Source organism: Geospiza fortis, unplaced genomic scaffold, assembly GCF_000277835.1.
Source record: "Geospiza fortis unplaced genomic scaffold, GeoFor_1.0 scaffold41, whole genome shotgun sequence".
Classification (NCBI taxonomy): Eukaryota; Metazoa; Chordata; class Aves; order Passeriformes; family Thraupidae; genus Geospiza; species Geospiza fortis.
Window position 1 is genome coordinate 5,606,067 of NW_005054299.1, and position 10,641 is coordinate 5,616,707.

Genomic DNA, 10,641 nt, shown 5'->3' on the forward strand with positions numbered 1-10,641 from the left:
CGCCCTTCCTCAGCTGGAGCCCTCCCGGGTGTCCCCGGCGCCGGTCAGGGCCTGGTGCCTTCGTGAATTTCTTTTGCTGAAAATAAAGTTTCGTGTCAGTTCAGTCCTAGGAAAGGGGGTTTTCCTGTAAATCTCTGGCAGCTGACAGCCTGAAGTGTAGTTTGTAAGATAACAGGCTTGTTCTTTACTGTCTCAGCAGTTCTCATTCTGGCCTGTCTCTTGTCAAAATCAGCTTTTTTTTTTTTTTTCAGCCATCCTTTTAAAAAGACTTGATTGTTGTACGATATATGATAGAGGGGAAAAGAGCTCTTTCCAGAAAGTACCAGTGCCTTTAGACAACATGCTGACATATCCACCGTGCCCTCCGCCCGGGGAAGGAGCCAGATGTGTCAGCTCTGGCAGATGTGGTGAATCAAGTCTAGCAAAAGAAACACGGAAAACTAGCAAGAGGAAGAGTGGTTTCACATTAGGCAATGCTGAGGCGAAGGCAGCTTGCCTTCCTGTTTTCATTTCCATGCTCTGCTCCGTCACTTGCACGGAGGGCCAGCTCTGGGCCGTCGCTCCCCCCTGCCCCCGCCGTCTGGGGCTGCCCGAGGCTCCCTGGGGCGGCAGCCGCTGGAAAGGGCAGGTGCAGGCTGCAGTGGAAATGTATTTGCTTTGGAGTGGCGGAGAGAGGGGCAGTTCATTAAAGTTGATTTTATAATGAAGGGCACTGGGGAAGAGGGGGAACTGGGTCACTGATTTATTGTAACAGAGGATTTAGCGGCCCGCTAATTGCTTTGCAGTCGCTCTGTCGAATGCAGTGCCCGGTCTCTTCCTTTCACTCCGTGCTGCGATTTCTTTTCTTGCGGAGTTCAAATGCTGCTGTCTGAATCCTGGCTTTCTGAGCATTTTAGTGGGGGAGATGATTTAGAGTGCTTTAATTCCTCCCTGCCCATATTTGAGGAAGAAAAGAAAATCAAACCATTTGCAGTTAATTTCAAACAACGAGCGCAATTGTAGTGACACAAAGGCAATGTTTGATTTACTGTAATGTAATTATAGCCCTGGAGTATTAGAATTAAGGGTGGTGCCATTCTTTCTTCGTCTTTGCATTGCTGAAGAGAAGGGAGGGAAGGTCTGAAACTGCAGACGTTTGGAAAAGTGCAAGTTTATTTCTGTGACAACTATTTATCAGCACTTTCAATGTGAGTTCACAATGATTCATTTAAGAAGAAGCTACCACTCTCTTTTTAAAAACACACACAAAAGCTCAGGGATAAGGGTTGGCTTTGTCTGATGCTGGTGGAAGACACTTAGCTACTAACAGCACCAATGGCTTGCTGGCTGCCCAGATGAGGCCAGTTCATTTGGCTTATTTAGCTTTAGTGTGAAATTAAAGTATGTAGTTGAAATACTGATGTGGCATCTGCACTAGAAAAGTCACCATCCAAATATCAAAGCAGTTTCTATATGAATTGGGTCAGTTAGCTCTATTGTATTTGTAGCTAATTTTTAAAAGATGGTCATGATTTACGGGGACAATATTTGTCTCTTGCAAAATTAGTTTATTGAAATAGACTGCAAATAATACATCACTTATTGCTGACAAGTAGACTTAAGATGTGCTAGCCGATAACAATATTTTTAAATACCCATTTATAAACAGGATTTTCTTTTCTTTACATGTGATAATTAAGAGATTTTTTTACCCTGATGGTTTCCCTATACATATGCATAGCTAACGGGATAGGGCAGTTTTAATTTCAATGCGAGAATTAAAATAATAAAGCTTTGTATATGGTTTGCTTATTCCAGGTGGAAGTAGACAATCTTTCCAAGTGTGAAGAGAGTCAATATACAATTAATTTCCAGTGCAAACTTATTTGCATAGGGATTGTATGGAGTCTTGAAGGTCTGTTCCTCCACCATCCTTCTTGCAGGAATCTACTGTTGTTTTCACAGAAGGCAGGGGGGAAGGGGAGATTGTGCTATTGTGGAAACAGCTACTCCGGGACCTCTTCCCTGTTGCCAGCGGGTGGGCATTGAATGGCTTTTGTGGTGGCAGGGGTGCAGGATTCCCAGCAACCAGTCTTATCCCTGTCTGGCTGGAGTTTGGCCATCAGGACTCTGGGAACTCCTGACCGGAGGAAAGTGCTGCACTTGCTGATAGCAGCTGGTGGGAGTCTATATGGAGAATTTGTCATTCTTAATTTTTGGATGGGGCAGCAGAGGTTCCCTGGTCTTGGGGATCAAATCTTTAGAAACCAAGTGCCTAATGAGATTTAACTTTTGAGGCTGGAGGTGGATGGGATCTGACAGTGCACCCCAGATACAGGACGGCTGCATTTAGGAAGGTCATGTTAGGCTGGGGATGTTTTTCTAAATTACCTCAGTTGAGCTGCTCTTGGGACAGGTTTCTTAAAGATGAATGAGGCCACCACGTGGTGCAAGTCCAGGCTGATAGGGGCTGTTTAACTGGTGTTGGGATCAGAGGAACCTCAGCTCCCAGACAGATGAGCCTGTCATATCTTGTCTGTGGCAGGGGAGATTGGCACCTCTTGCTGGTCACCTCCTTCCTCTGGAAATTGCTGCCACCACCACTGCCCGGGGAGCCGTGATGGAGTGGCTCCTTTGCCCCAGTCAATCCATTGCTTGACATTATTGTAAGTGCATCTTGAAGGAGATGAGGTATTTAGCTCTCTTGGGCACCCTTGGAGATGGTTAGTGGTGGTCGGCAGAAGGTGTTGGGATGGGCATTCATGTGGTGAGACAAAAAAGCAGGCAGTGCCACCTACTGATGGCTCGGCAGAGACATCTGCTGCTGCTAACAGATGTCCCCACAGCCCCAAGGAGCTCGGGCTGGAGTGGAGAAGGGCAGGGAGAGCAGACAGATGCGGTTTGGCGAGGAAAGAAGAATTACACAAAGTGCTTCTTTATTGTGAGACTGCTTCCCAAAAGGCCCAGATGTTATCCTGCACTTTTAAGAGTGAAGAAAGGATCTGTTAACAAGAACTCCAGAGCTGCTGGAAGCATAGAGCTGATACAATTGCAAACCCACTCTTAACTGTTCCTGTCCCTAGAAGGCAAGCTGCACATCTTGATGCTGAAGTCACCAAATAGTATTTTTTTCCCATTGAATTCCTTGGGATGGCAGAGGGTGTTGAACTTGCAAAGCTGCTGGCAGGAATGACTTTCCATAAGGCACATGTCATCACATAAGTTAGAAGGGCTACATTGTCCCTCCTTTTAAAAGTAGCATTCATAAAACTAATCCCAATCATTTGTTGAATGATTTCTATGGTTGTTTCTCAGTTTTATGTGCCATGTAAATCACTCCAAAAGACTGGTTTGAATTTCTGCCTCCTTTATGGGAGTTGATGACTTGCAACCTCATCCAGTTTCTTTGAGGAGAGCCCAGCACTGCTTCTTCTGCTCAGTGGCGTGGAGAGATCAGTGGTCACCACAGGGTGCTGTGGGTATGATCAAGTTCTCCCTTGCTGCTTGCTGTTTTTCATGGGAGCAACAATGAATGAAAGAGGTCATTCTGGGCCGTCAATATCCTGGCCTGGAATTAGTTATGACCAGGACAGAATTGCAGAGGGAAACACATGGTTTTTATAACTTATCCTTTCATTCCCCCTGCCCTCAGTGTGGGATAGCTAGGTAAATCTCTTCTCCCTGGTATCCAGTGATAAGGCACTTGGGAATTGTTCAAAGCTGCCCTGGGGAAGGTTGAGACCTGACACTAAGGAGGGTGGTCAAACACCTGGGGCAGGCTTCCTTGAGAGGTGGGCAATGCCCCAAGCCTAAGAGTGTTAAGGAAGCATTTGAACAATGCCCTCAATAGCACCTTTTAGTCATCCCTGAAATGCTCAGGAAGTTGGACTACATAATTTCCTGTCCCTTCCAACTGACCAGCGGAAATATCCTATCCAATCCTATCCCTGAATTGGATCATTGTGGCCCTTTTGCACATGCTCTGTCCTCTAGTTGCAGCTGTGTTTGGGAAGGGCAGGCAGGGATGTGGTGGTTGGCCAGGGAGGAGGAGAGGACCCCTGGAAGAGGACACCAGGGCTGGCATAGCTCTGCTTCTCTGTCCTTCTGCTCTCTGCATGGACACAGTGTTGGTGGATTCAGGCGTCAGCTCAGGCTGTGCTTGGAATTGCTGCAGGCCTGGTTTGTGAAGTGTCTGTGTCAAATACGCAAGCTGGGCTTTTAAAAAGATGGTTTTTTATGGATTTTTGTGTCAATACAGTTGTCTGATGGTTCAGGTAGATGCCCCGTGACATCTAACTTCTGTTGCCATTTTTCATTTGAGTGATGGCCGTGAAAAACTTGACAAGAACTAGTTCTCACAGGCACTCTGCTAATGTTAATATTGACTCTTGACTGATTTTAAAGGACTTGTTATTTTTCATCACACTTAGCTAAACTGCTCAGTTTGGGTAACAGACACCAGACATGAGTATATTACATTGTTTTAGGCCAAATTTGGAACAAGTTAGTTTGGATAGACTTGCCTTTTTCTTGGACTATGAAGCTGCAGATAGACTCCAAGCTTATTTTAAAGCTTGCCATGATAAAGTTCAAAATGACTCATACCTAAGAAAGAAAAATTATACAGATAGATTTATTATAATGAATCCAAGACAAGCGTTTCTGAACACGTGATGCACAGAGGTTATTAGACAGTTCTGTAATGCAAAATCTTGTCATGACAAAGGGTTAAAGTTGTGGTGCAGTGGAACTGAGTGCTGTGGCTGTGAATGGAGGTCAGGGGAGCTTCTGATCTGGCTATTTACAAGATAATGAACTATGCCTCCAGTGATATCAGCCTGTTTCCATTGAAATCATGGTTGTATGAGTGATCCATTTGTCTTCCCTGGAAGGCTTTACAAGAGTAGGCTGCTTGAGTGACTAAATATTTGCAGGGTTGGGCCTTGAGCTTGTGCAGTGCAATGCAAATTCAAAGTGCTGTAAATGTTTTTAGTAGAAGAATTTTCCACTTCAGAGTATAAGGAAAGCAGGGAGAGTAAAAGGGAGATAAAGTTACTAAATCATAAGATTATAGCCAACATAATATGTGTCTGAGCAGCAGGTATGTATGGATATGTATACATACATATACCTCTAAAATATATGGAGATATCTGTGGACCTTTATGGATATAGCAACAGATATGGGTAAATACACATAGTGCTCTGTTCCTGAGTACTACATTCCAATTTTTCTATTAATGAAAATGTTTAGTAACATGTTTAGTAATAGTGCCAGGAATGAGATTCTTGTTCCTTTTAGTTCTCCTGGAGTTTAGTGCTAATCATAATAATACATTTATAAATAAAGCCTAGGCAGAATTGTGAATTTAGAATTTAATATTTGATTTACCCACTGCTTTCTCTTGGTTCTGAAATCCAGTAGACAAAATCCCACTTCACAGCTGTCAGCACACAGTTTGGGTATCACTCTCAAAAGGTTCTGCACGGTGCTGGGAATGTTCTGTATGAGTCTTTTCCCAGTGAAACCCAGCACTTTGCAGGGCTTGATTGCTGGATCTCTATGGGAGAAAATCAATTTACTTCTCAAACATCATCTTATATATTCTATAGCAGGAAAATGGGCATTGGATTGATCTTTAGTGAATTTAGGCATTGAGTTCCTTGCATTTTCCAGGTTCCCTGCATGTTACAGGTTTGCATGTGCTTTTGGGCTGATTGGCAATATATACAAATATTTACTATGTATTTTTAAAATATATAAAACATTTTAAAATACACATTCAAATATTGAGTGTATATGTTAGATATCAGAACAGGCATATACATATATGTCATATATACAAAAATATGTGTATATATGTGCTTGTGTGTATATGTATGTATATTTATAGATGTATGTACCATCAGCAAGGAGGGGAAATTTTTAAAACACAAGTGAGTAATAAGCCTTAAAGTGACAGAAATGTCTCAAATCATGTATTGGTAAATCGTAGCCGTATCAGGCTGTGCTGGGGATTTTTGCTCTTGCAGGGATGTACTGTCTGAGTGCTTCAAAGATGAAAGGTGAATCCAAGGACTGGTTGCCTAAAAATATTATATTAACTTAGCAATAAAGTAGTAAGAGCTTCTAAAATACGCTGTTCTGGTTTTGAACCACAGCAGCTTAAGCAAATAGCTCATAGAAAGGCCAGTAGGAGCTTTTTATTTCCCCTGGGCACCAAAACACTACAAAATACAATCTCGACACAACCAGTTTTGATTAAGCAACTCTGTCCCCATGTATTTCTGAAAAGAAAGGCTGTGTCAAGTGTTGACTACTGTCACTCTTTGTACATGTGAGATTGTGTTTCATGGCACTTTTCTATTGTGGGCAGAAGCTGGGTCCTACTGTAGTCAAAACTAAAAGAGAATAGCAGTCCAAATTGAAAGAGAAGAGAGTTAGGTTTCTGAAATTTACTTCTGGTGAAATGCAGTTGAGCCTGTCACTTATATTACAGCTGGTAGCAGTGTGCTTGAAGTTCACATTCTGGGACTTACAGAAATCTCACGTTCATTAAAGAAAAAAGGGGGAAATGGCCAGTTTTTGTGGTTGTTGAGAGAAAAGAATATTCACAGTGTGTTGTAATTTTTAAGGAAATGGTATGATCTGTGCAGGGCCATTTTGCCCTCCAGCAGTCCTGCCCCAGCCCCGGCAGCAGAGCTGAGCTGAGCCAGCAGAGCCCCAGGTGGGGAAAGTGGCTGGAGACCTGTTTGGAAAAGGCGGATCCTACTGTTTGTGACTGAGTAACCTCCACAAAGGAAATTTAACACTTTGGCCATGGTTCTAGTTTGACATTTATTTTTTGGAAAGTCCAGCTGGGGTGTCTGCACCAATGCAGGCGGGCTCATCGTTCGCACAGACTTACCCTGCTGATGACAGCTTAATAAGCTTCTTCTTTTTGTGTTTTTATTCAGTAAGCTTGTTGGCTTTTGTGTAGAGGCTGACCTCTGCTTTTGCCCTCCCCTGCTGCCCCAGCTCCTCTGAAAGGGGCACCTCTGTCCCCATAATTTGTAGTAAAAGGGAATTGTAAAGGGAGGTGAACTGGCCAGCTGTAGGGACACGGGCTCCTACAATGCAATGTAGCTTTCACAGGGCCGACCCTGTATGACCAGTGTACCTAAAAGCTGTTGGGAGCCAGTGGGGATTTTGGGTGCAGAAAGACTAATGCAGGACTGAGCCTTTATGAACGAGAAAATCCAAACAGCGAGGGAATAATTTGGTAAACAGGGCTACTAGAAAGAAATGAATTACAGCACATGATGTGAGAACAGGTCAACATTTCATATCTGGCATACATTTTTCTAAACAGACAGAAAGGCATCCCAGTATCGTGACTGTTTGCTATTAGATTCCACACAAAAATCTATTGGGGTGGCATTTAAATGCAGTGACTCGAGATAGCAAAAAGATGTGGGATTGTATTTCTTTCCATTCATTTAATTGGAACCATACTGAAAAAGCGTATGAAAACCATCACTCTTCAATATGTCTGAAGTGTAACTTTGTGACGCTGAGAATGATGTCCAACCTAATAGAATTTCAGATAGAGGAGATATTTTGGCTCATCTTTTGCTTCCAGCTATATTCAGTTTCCCCGTGTGGTTATTTTTCTTGGTTTTGTATGCACCAGCTATCTGCTTCTTACTTCACTGTCTGGGAATACAAACCATTCTGTCTCATTTCTGACCTTAAAATGGATTGGACAAAAACAAAAGGAAGTTAAAAAAATGTTTTGGGTAGTACCCTTGTACTTGTTTCTTGTGTTGAGTAAGTCAGCTTTTTAAATGGAAGGCCTCAGTATTGCTGCCTGGGAATATTTTGCATCTATATATATTCTGTACTTTGTACCATCTGTGTGCTGGGTGGTGGTTCATCAGGAGGGGATGAATGTAACCATTTCAGATGCTTAACTGGCTGTTGGGACTTGCCCAGTTTGTAATCATGGTAATTGCCCATACAAATATGGCCATGTAATTACATGTGCATTTTTGCATTCAGTTTCAGGAGTTCATTTGGAAAAGTATAAATGCAGCCCAATAAATCCTTCATATCTCAGACTTCTGTGCTTTTATAACTCTATATAATTATGTAGTAACACTGTATCTGGAGAGGTTTCATTAAAGTAAAATCAATAAGGAGCTCAGGTTAGTTTATAGATATAGTCAGATACTTGGGCAGTGAAGACTTTTGCCGAGGTACAAACTGGACACTAAAATGAAAGAATTGTGGGCAAAATTCCAGCTGAGAGCAAATCTAACTTGTTGTTATTACTATTGACACTCATGGATTGAGATACAATAGACAAAAATAGGCACTGTAATGAATTTCTACTTCTGTGATCATATGCACATAAATAGATAGTGAGACTCATTTTTCAATATTTTTTGGTGTAAGTATATTTATATATTATGTTTGTATAATCAAAAGGAATGAATAATGGTTGTTTGTCTTCTGTGTTTCTATTCCCAGAGTTGTTTTCCCAAATATTGACAATGTCCGATGGAGACCGATACCTTTTTTGTATTCAGTGTTACTGTGAACCAACAGTTACTACAATACTGTCATTTCCCAGTCTGGACTGCTTGCTAATTTCCCTTATGGCTTTTTTTCCCAGTGGATAGTATTACTGTGCTAAAGACAAGAACTGAATTCTGCAGATGATACAGAAACAGATGCTAGATTTTGACGCTCAAAAGTGAGGGTTTTCAAATTTGCCAAGCTTCAGCCCATCTCCTTAGTGTGCCCACACACAGGAGGGGTGGGAAGAAGCTGGTAAGGACTGCAGAATCTAACCTTCCCTGAGCAAATAATATATATTATAGTAAATATTTTCATTTAAATCAGCTTTTGGTTTGCTTAAACAGTTGTGCTGGTGTGATCCTCTAAGATTTAACTCCTGGCAATAAACTGCACGAAAGTGGTGTCACGGATGATAAGGTACAAGCCCGAGTGTGGTCTGAGTGGCTCTAGATGGAGAAATTATTGCTGTTAGTATCTTTGTCATGGTTGTGGCAGCAAAGACAAATGTCTGTTTTCCTACTTCAAATGTTCATGTTGGCATCTATCACAAATCCTCTTTTTGGCTTGTTTTAAAATAAAATATTTTAGCTATTTTTTTTTTTTTGTTTAGGTTAATGTCGGTGTTTAAGCAGCTGTTTTGAAATACAGTACCATTTTTACACCAAAAAAGAAAAATTGTTTACTTCTTTTACATTTTTGGCACCATTTTTTCCTTTAAATGTAGACAGCTACAGTCAAAACTAGCAGCATGGCTCATAACAAATCCCATATTTGCTGACTTTAGCCTGGTCTTTGCTTTTCTGCCTGGGGAGGTCACAAGCTCTAAGAATGTGCTGGATGCTGGAATCTGCTCGCAGGGGCTGTGTGCAGCCTCAGCCACTCCCTCCAGCCATGGCACTCTGCTTTCCTCATGATTTGGGATCAGCCCCTGTCCTGGCTGCCTGAACCTGGCTTCCTCTGCAGTGCCCTCAGCACTGAGGAGCCCCCTGTCATCTTCCCTGAGCTTTTTAAAACTGAAAGAGGTTTGAAAAATCAAATTTTTCAAGGCAAGGCGGCAGAGGAGTAGCAACAGGGCATTTTTTTCAATGCTGCATTTTCACATCAAACCTTTTACTGTATGCTTTATTTGACTGGGAGCAGAGATTACATTTAATTTTATTTCATGTGCATGCTGTTCTGGCTGGAAAGTTGTGATCAGATCCTTATCTGGCTCATTTAATATCTTCTCTGCCAGGGCTTGGCAGGGAGTTCATAAAAGCCTGTCCCCCAGCCTGTCAGACATTGTCCCACTCCATATAAAGCAAGACAGTCTCTCCTCCACAGTCTTTAAATAATCTTCTAGTGCAATTATTTGTGCAAGTGGAAATCATTCAAAAATCCTTGGAAAGCAAATAAAAGAAGAAGCTGGAGTATGGCTGAAATTGCCATTTAAATGCTTTTAAATTGTAGAAGCTACTGGCAGATGGTATTTTGGAGTATTTGCCCTGCTTTAATGATACTGTACACAGAAATTCATCAGGTATAGTGAGAGGCAATTTCTGGCTGGGAAAAGATAAATGTTGGCTTTTCAGATGCTTTTCAAGGTGCTGTGTCATTGAAATACACATTGCCACTCAAGGCACAAACAGTAAAATGTAATTTCAACTATTTACAGTATTTTTTTAAGCATAAAGTCAGTATTATTTAGTCAGGTATTGTGTAGGTTAAATTACCTCTCCTCAGATAGTTTTGTTTTTCTGCATTCATAGATATGTTAAATTATTATTATTGTTGTTTTTTGACATATATTTGTCATGGGTTGACCCTATCTGGATGCAAGCCATTCTCTCATTCCCCTCCTCAGCTGGAGAGGAGAGAGAATATATTTTAAAAGGCTCGTGGATTGAGTTAAGGAGAGGGAGAAATCATTCAGTAATTAATGTCATGGGTGAAATACTTGACTTGGGGAAAAAATAATTTAGCTTATCAAATCGTAGTAGGGTAATAAAAGATAAAACCAAATCTTAAAAACATGTTCTACCCACTCCTCCCTTCTTCCTGGGCTCTGCTTCCCTCCTGATTTCCCTGCCTCCTTTCCTGAGCAGTGCAGGGGAGCAGGAA

General features: G+C 41.8%; 1 protein-coding gene across 2 annotated transcripts in view; it reads left to right on the forward strand.

Annotated features, from left to right (window-relative positions):
• The window catches only part of PKDCC (protein kinase domain containing, cytoplasmic), a 38,377-nt gene that overhangs the window by 6,253 nt on the left and 21,483 nt on the right, over positions 1 to 10,641 (forward strand). The gene's annotated exons all lie outside the window — the stretch shown is intronic.